Source organism: Octopus sinensis, linkage group LG1, assembly GCF_006345805.1.
Source record: "Octopus sinensis linkage group LG1, ASM634580v1, whole genome shotgun sequence".
Taxonomy (NCBI): domain Eukaryota; kingdom Metazoa; phylum Mollusca; class Cephalopoda; order Octopoda; family Octopodidae; genus Octopus; species Octopus sinensis.
In genome coordinates, this window is record NC_042997.1 from 158,851,395 (window position 1) to 158,858,894 (window position 7,500).

General features: G+C 34.5%; 1 protein-coding gene across 2 annotated transcripts in view; it reads left to right on the plus strand.

The window, feature by feature from the left end:
- Positions 1 to 7,500, plus strand: part of LOC115213535 (synaptotagmin-1) — a 479,245-nt gene that overhangs the window by 362,199 nt on the left and 109,546 nt on the right. The window lies entirely within an intron of this gene.

Here is a 7,500-nt window from a genome sequence, read left to right on the forward strand (position 1 = left end):
ATATATATATGTATATGTATATATATATGTATATATATGTAAAGTTAATCCAAACAAGAAAGCACAAAAAAAACACAACGCGAGGACGTGGAACAAATATAGTATTATTTGACGCTCAGGAAAGAAGGAGGGTTTAACGTTTCGTACAGAGCTCTTCGTCGGAAACATAGGAGAAGGAAAGATCCAGAGAAGGGAAGACAGAGGAAAAAAATCGCCAACGGTACACATGAGGTCACCAAGATATTGGTCAAACCAAGACTATGGTTGAAAACCAATTGCTCATGGTGCTGCGTGGCAGGATCGATTCGATTCTATACGGAATTTACCTATGCAGCCATACCTGCTTTCATGTATATCAAATTCATCTACTTCTAGTCCACCAGAAAGTTTGTCCCAGCTTTCATAATATTAACAATAAACTGAATGTTTCTCCTCTGATAAGATATTTCGGTAGATATTATCTTCTACGTTCTTAATGTAATGTAAAGAAACCAACCAATAAATTTCGCATTCTTTTTGATTATCTTCTTTCAGCTTATTAACATAGATACGTATTCTTTTCATACATGCTGCATCTGAACTGCACAAACATTAGCTGGAACAGGTTGATAGAAAGAAGGTCTGAATGCCGAAATATGCTATTTATGTGCCAATGTAAAAGTTGATGTCTTTCTTCAGCGACGTATATATCCAGTTATCTATTAGAATGTATGTGAAGCCATATTTGGACTGTAGTATGTGAATTACATTTTTTTCTTGTTAACGTCAGATAAAGCAAGTGGTAGATATTGTGCATATAACAGCATATGTATATATCAGTAACATTGATTTCTCATAAGTAAAACACAAAATATGACTTGCTTTCAAGAAAAGTATTAAATGAAGGAATTAATTCCAATCTTTCTAATTAGTAGCATGCTTATTATCGTATTAACTTAGATTATTTTCAATAGATCTTCACATATTAGAAATCGAAGAAAAACTTAACTTGTAATATAGTTGCTAGCATACTTGATGTATTATGAAGGAAGTTGTAAAACCGCATTCGTTGTGACGATACAAAAATCATTTATCTCATTCATTAATTTTTATTAAAACAGACCAAATTCAACCCCAAAATTTAAACTGAGATTACTCTAAACATATTTCGATCGTATTTTATTTCATCAGCGAAGTATAGGCGCGGGCGTGGCCTTGTGGTAAGAAGTTTACTTCCCAACCACATTGTTCCAGGTTCAGTCCCACAGCGTGGCACTTTGGGGAAGTGTCTTCTACTTTGGTTTCGCCCTGACTAAATCCTTGTCAACAGATCTGGTTGACAAAACTGAAAGAAGCCCGTCGAATGTGTGTGTGCGTATGTGTGTTTCTTTGTGCCTGTGTTTGTGTCCCAAAACCGTTTGACAACCGGTGTTGGTATGTTTACATCTCCATAACTTAGCGGTTCGGTAGAATAAGAATCAGGCATAAAAATATATAAGTACTGAGGTCGATTCGTTCGACAAAAATTCACAGCAGCGCCTCAGCGTGGCCACAATCTCACGGTTGCAACAAGTAGAACATAAAAGAAGACAACCGCTATAGTCAAATCTTAAAATGATTAGAGAAAAAAAAAGAATTTAGTAAACGAACTTTGAGTGGCGAGATGACATAAGATGAACTAATCATTATAGCTAATGAGAACACTCCAAATCGAAACAAAAATTCTAATACGAATGGTAAATAACTAAATCCAAAGACATAAGAGCAACATAAACCTGCCACTTATTGATTATACAAGTGTGAAATAATTCGAAATACTAACAAACCAATCGAGAAACGAATACTGATATACATTGCATTTTCGTATTATTGATTATAACTTCTTCAATTTTACGTTCAATAAAATTCCTAATGATGACAAGGGCAAAGAGTAATTGTATTTGTACTTGTACTTGTGGTGACATTCACCCTGGGCGGGTTGAGTCGGCTTCTTCTACTCATGGAAGAAGTTTTGTGGGAATATGTGGATTTCACAAGCGGTCCCCAACAATCCCGCATGTGGAGACATCCTGTTTGTCGCAGATTGTCCGCAGACGCAGGGACAGAACGACCGAGGAGCGGTCGGTTGCCGAAGCAGACACTCCTAGGAGTTTCACCAGAGCCCCGTCTGCCGGGTTATGGCCCTAATACCACTCGGTGTCAGACCAATCCGCCTTGGGTGGCCCTACCAGGAACCGAAGTTCCCGACGGCATTGCTCTGACACTACCCGTTGCCAGCGTCCCCACCACGGTGAAGAGGGGATGGATTTTGGGGTAATTGCAGCAATGATAACCACAGATATCCCCACTACACCAGCGGTTCTCAAATGAGGTCCATATAGTCCATGGGGGTTCATATAAGTCTTTTTTTTGTTGTTGTTAAAATTTATGTGCGATAAACTGGTTATATTTTTACAATGCACGAAATATCAAAAAATATATATACAGTTCCAATTAAACATTTAATTATTAAAAAATACAGTAGGTATCTTTTAAACATCGAATGACTATTGAGGTCCAGTAGAATAAAATAGGTATCAAAGAGGTCTATCAGTAAAAAATGTCTGAGAACCACTTCCCTACACGGTCGCATACTCTTGTTTACTCTGTTAGAAATAGCAGCCAAATCGTCCTTGAATCACATCCTACTGTCTTAGATCACCACCTACAAACGATTTTTTCCTTTGGATATATTAGCTAAAATGATTTTGGATAATAATGTGAGTGAGAAGAAAAAGGGTAGGATCGTCTCGACTAGAATACATTTTGAATACTGGGTGACTTGATCAGAGGTAACCTGGTTTTAACAACGATAACAACAACAACAACAACATCAACAAAAGCAATAATAACACCAGCTGCAACATTACTATCGACAAATATATAAGCACCAAAGTACGCCTCGATTGATTATTAGTCTTTCGAATTATTTTAAACTGCTATAATCAATACTTTAAAAAATAAGGTTAATTCGATGACATTTGTGAAGTTATCGATAAAAGGAAAAAATCTTATCGCTAACAACATATGACACTAATTACAAACTTGAAGTTATCGTCTATATTACGTACTTTTAGTTTTGTCTGACTCATATATGCACAGTGTATGTAAATTTGTATACTGAGGGGAAGAGAAAGAGTGTGTGATGGAGGGAGAGAGAAAGAAAAACAGAAAAGAAGAGATCAGCATATCTATTTAGGTTATTTCAATTTTGATATGATGTTCTTCAAACGGAATGTACCATATAAAATGATTTAGAAAAAAAATAATGGTATTGAGCAAAACATTCATGTTCAGAGTTACAGATTTCATCGAGTGTCACACACACACACATGCATATATATTTATATATAATATGCATATATTTATATCTATATATGAATATATGTATAAATATCATATATATATATATGTGTGTTTATTTATTTATTTATTTTTTAATACACCTATACACACACAAGCAAACAAATTCACATGAGTAGTTCATTAATAAAACAGTGAAAGAGGTTTATGCAGTTCGTTAAAATAGTTGACATTTATCAGAACGGTACACGCCACTTAAAAGATATCATCGAAATTATATGCATGTATGCATATAAATGCACACGCATGTATATATATATATATATATATATATATATATATATATTATATATATAATATACATATACATACATATATATATATGTATATATACTTATATATATATATGTATATATATATATATATAATATATATATATATATATATATATATATATATATGTATGTATATATATATATATATATATATATATATATATATATATATATATATATAATATATATATATATATATACCCAAAATGACAATGTTAAGTAAAGAGAAGCCAAAAAAAGAAAGAAGAAAGCAAAGGACCACTGATGATGTCACAGAAGTGTGACGAAAGAACTCTGGCCGAAATACAATTAATATAAAATAACGATGAAGCAAGTGAACAGCAAATATATAGTGCATGTGTTTTCATTGGTTAAACTGGCAACATGACCATCCCTAAATACAACAATATATATATATATATATATATATACATATATATACATATATACAATATATATATATATATACATATATATATATATACATATATATATATACATATATATATATACATATATAATATATATATGTGTGTATACATATATATATTATGTATAAATATTGTATATATATATATAAGTATATATACATATATATACATATATATATATATATATATATATATATGTATACATATATATATATACGTCGCTTCCATATCCCTTACCAGTTCTTGTGCACCCCAAAAAAACGATATTTATCACCTTAAATATCGGTTCTATTGTCTCCTATATATTGCAATAAACGACTTTAGTTTAGCGGATCATATCGCTGAACACTTAAGTAACATCCGCCTAGCAGTACCGCATAACCAGTTGTCTGACATTTCACTTCTACTACATGCACAGTTTCCCTCTCTCAAAGTAGTATTATGTCACGTCATGGATCCCTTACTTCCTGCTTCAAATTTCTCATTGGCCGCTCCCCACTTTAGGTAGGAATAATATGGTCAGGATAACATAACTCTTCTGCTAAACTGCATTCTGTCCTCCTATATCCATCCCACCATAGTAACCCATAGTTTTACACAACATTTCACAGATCACATATACAACTCTATAAATTGATGCATCTGCAATGGCTGAACATACCACGTACTACACATCACCCTCACCATGGACGTAACAACCCACTTATATACACACGCTTATACAGACACGCTAATACGTACACTATCTTGTTCAAAAACCTATAAACAAACCACCATTTTACCACCCTGCCACATTATCCTCCATGCCTAACACCCAAACGTATATCCTACACATCCACGCATACAAACATCCATACACACACCTATACATAACCATACAAATACGCACACTTGTATGTAAATATACATATATGTATATACTTGTATTTGTCTATATATATGTGTGTGTATATAGGCACATAAATATATACACCCATACACAAAGCGGTACATATATATATATATATACATGTACATTACATACACACACACCATACACAGATCGATAGAGGTATCGAATATTTCAGCCAAACATATATGTTTTGAAACACCACAATCTTGTCTGAGATCTCAACGAGTTATAAAAAAAAAAACGAGACAAAAAGATCTATTTTCGAAACGTCCATTTTTCTTTGTCTGTTGTACGACTGTCAAACGTTGACTCTTTGTTATATATATGATAAGCACTTGGACTAGTTTTCAAAAATAATTGCTTATATCTTGGCTAGACTACGAAACTGATTCAGGAATCTTGGGGTTACCACCTTTCCTAACTATTGAAGCTATCTTTCGACATAACAGAATGGGGTATGCACACCTTACTGACCATATATGGAATGTAAAAAAAGTTGTGAAGCGTCTATATTGTGGAGAGCAATTTCGAGGGAAATATCCATTTGAAAAAATACATTTAAATTACAATGCTCTCTTTAATACTGTGGTCACGAAGTGAATCGTTATATGTGAGGCCTAGAAAAATTATCAACTGTTAGGGCATTATTGAGGACAGGTACTCAATGCGCCTATGAGCAGCAAAGAGAAACCCATAAAACATGCAACTTTGAAATACGATACAAAGAAAGAAAACACCATAGGTATCTATTTATAGGTATCTATTTTATATTTTCAAGTCGTAACGGTTTGCTTTTCTAATAATGGTTTCGTTAAACACTCTGCAGTGCATGAACCAAAACATAAGTTCTTGCCAGCTGATTTAACATGAGTCTCTAAATCAGGTAATCAATGTTTTCTTTCTCTTGACCTTTGTGAAGAAACATGTAATGATGTTGCATTGCATTTAACGGAGAAGCGACACTTGTGTAACAGATTTTCTTAAAAGTAGTATATCAGCAATTAAAGTGAAAAAGAAATCATCTTCATTTTGCTGCTCATTAGGAAGTTATGGTCATATTCACTGCTGAGTTGGCTTCCATCATTTGGTGTTGTATATATGTATATACCCAAAAATGTAAGTGTATTTATGTAACTATGCATTTATATATATACAGATATAGATATAGATAGATAGATGGATAGATGGATGGATTGATAGATAGATAGATAGATTGATAGACAGATCCCAAGTTCAGCCATTCTTTGCTGAATATAGATATAGATAGATATAGATAGATAGATAGATAGATAGATAGATAGATAGATAGATAGATAGATAGATAGATAGACAGATCCCAAGTTCAGCCATTCTTTGCTCCAGACGGGTTCGTATGTATGCATACATACATGCATGTATGTGTGTGTGTGTGTGTGTGTGTGTGTGTGTGTGTGTGGTGTGTGTGTGTGTGCGTGCGTGCGTGTGTGTGTGGGCGCGCATGTGCCTATTTGTGTGATTTTAAACTGCATCTGGTGACGGGATCCTGGTCTGAGAGTTTCAGGGTCTGGAGAAGTGTTGTACCATCTCTTAACCATTATTGTTTTTAGATCTATTCTGACCCAGAGATATGGATTAATCAGTATATTAGGGCTTGCCTTCCGATGCATCTACAGCCGTTTGTCGCGCGCGCGATTATATTTGTGTGTGTGTATACATATACAGATAGAATACTTTTATGTGTGTGTGTGTGTGTGTGTCAACGCAGGAAAAAGCGGATACAGCAACGCATTGTGGGGTGCAGAGAGCAAAATGAAGAAGTAAGATACCTTAGTTATCCACTGCATCCGTCTCCATCTCCTGTTGTCTTGACCTCGTTTTTACTCTTGATTGAAGATGGTCACGGACGAGATAGTAAGGTTCACGGTTCATCACTTTAAACAAAGTCACTACGCAAGTCATCAGTGAACCTTAAGGATGAATAGATAATCCTTGGCACTCCAATTGACGAACATGTTGTATGTATTACTGGACGGATATTAAGGCTTTCGGTTCGATTCCCGGACCACGTAATGTTGTTTCCTTGAACATGGCAGTTTATTTCACACTGAGTCTCTTTGCTCAGCCGAAAATAAGAACCACTCCAGTGCTGGTGCAGAAGTCCTTTCCTCGATGTTTCACTAGTTTAAGGGTAGCAGGGCAGATAATGTATCTGCTCACAACTAAATACGACCCACTCCATAATCGCTTGCGTCTAATGGCTAAGATTTTACGTATTCTTTCATGGTTAAGAATTTTTTTCCTGATCACGATTTCGGGTTCATGTTTTACTATAACTTCCAGGTGATCAGTGAATTGTGAATGAAATCTGCGGTCTTCAAACACCAGATTAATATGTGTACAAGCCCTAAAACCGGGTTCAGTGTTTTTGAAGGAAGAGTATGGTTGTGGACGTCATATTTCTGATCTCGGATGAAATATTTTACAAGTTGTTTGCGACCCGTTATATATTCATTCTTATATTTGTGTGTGTGTGTGTGTGTGT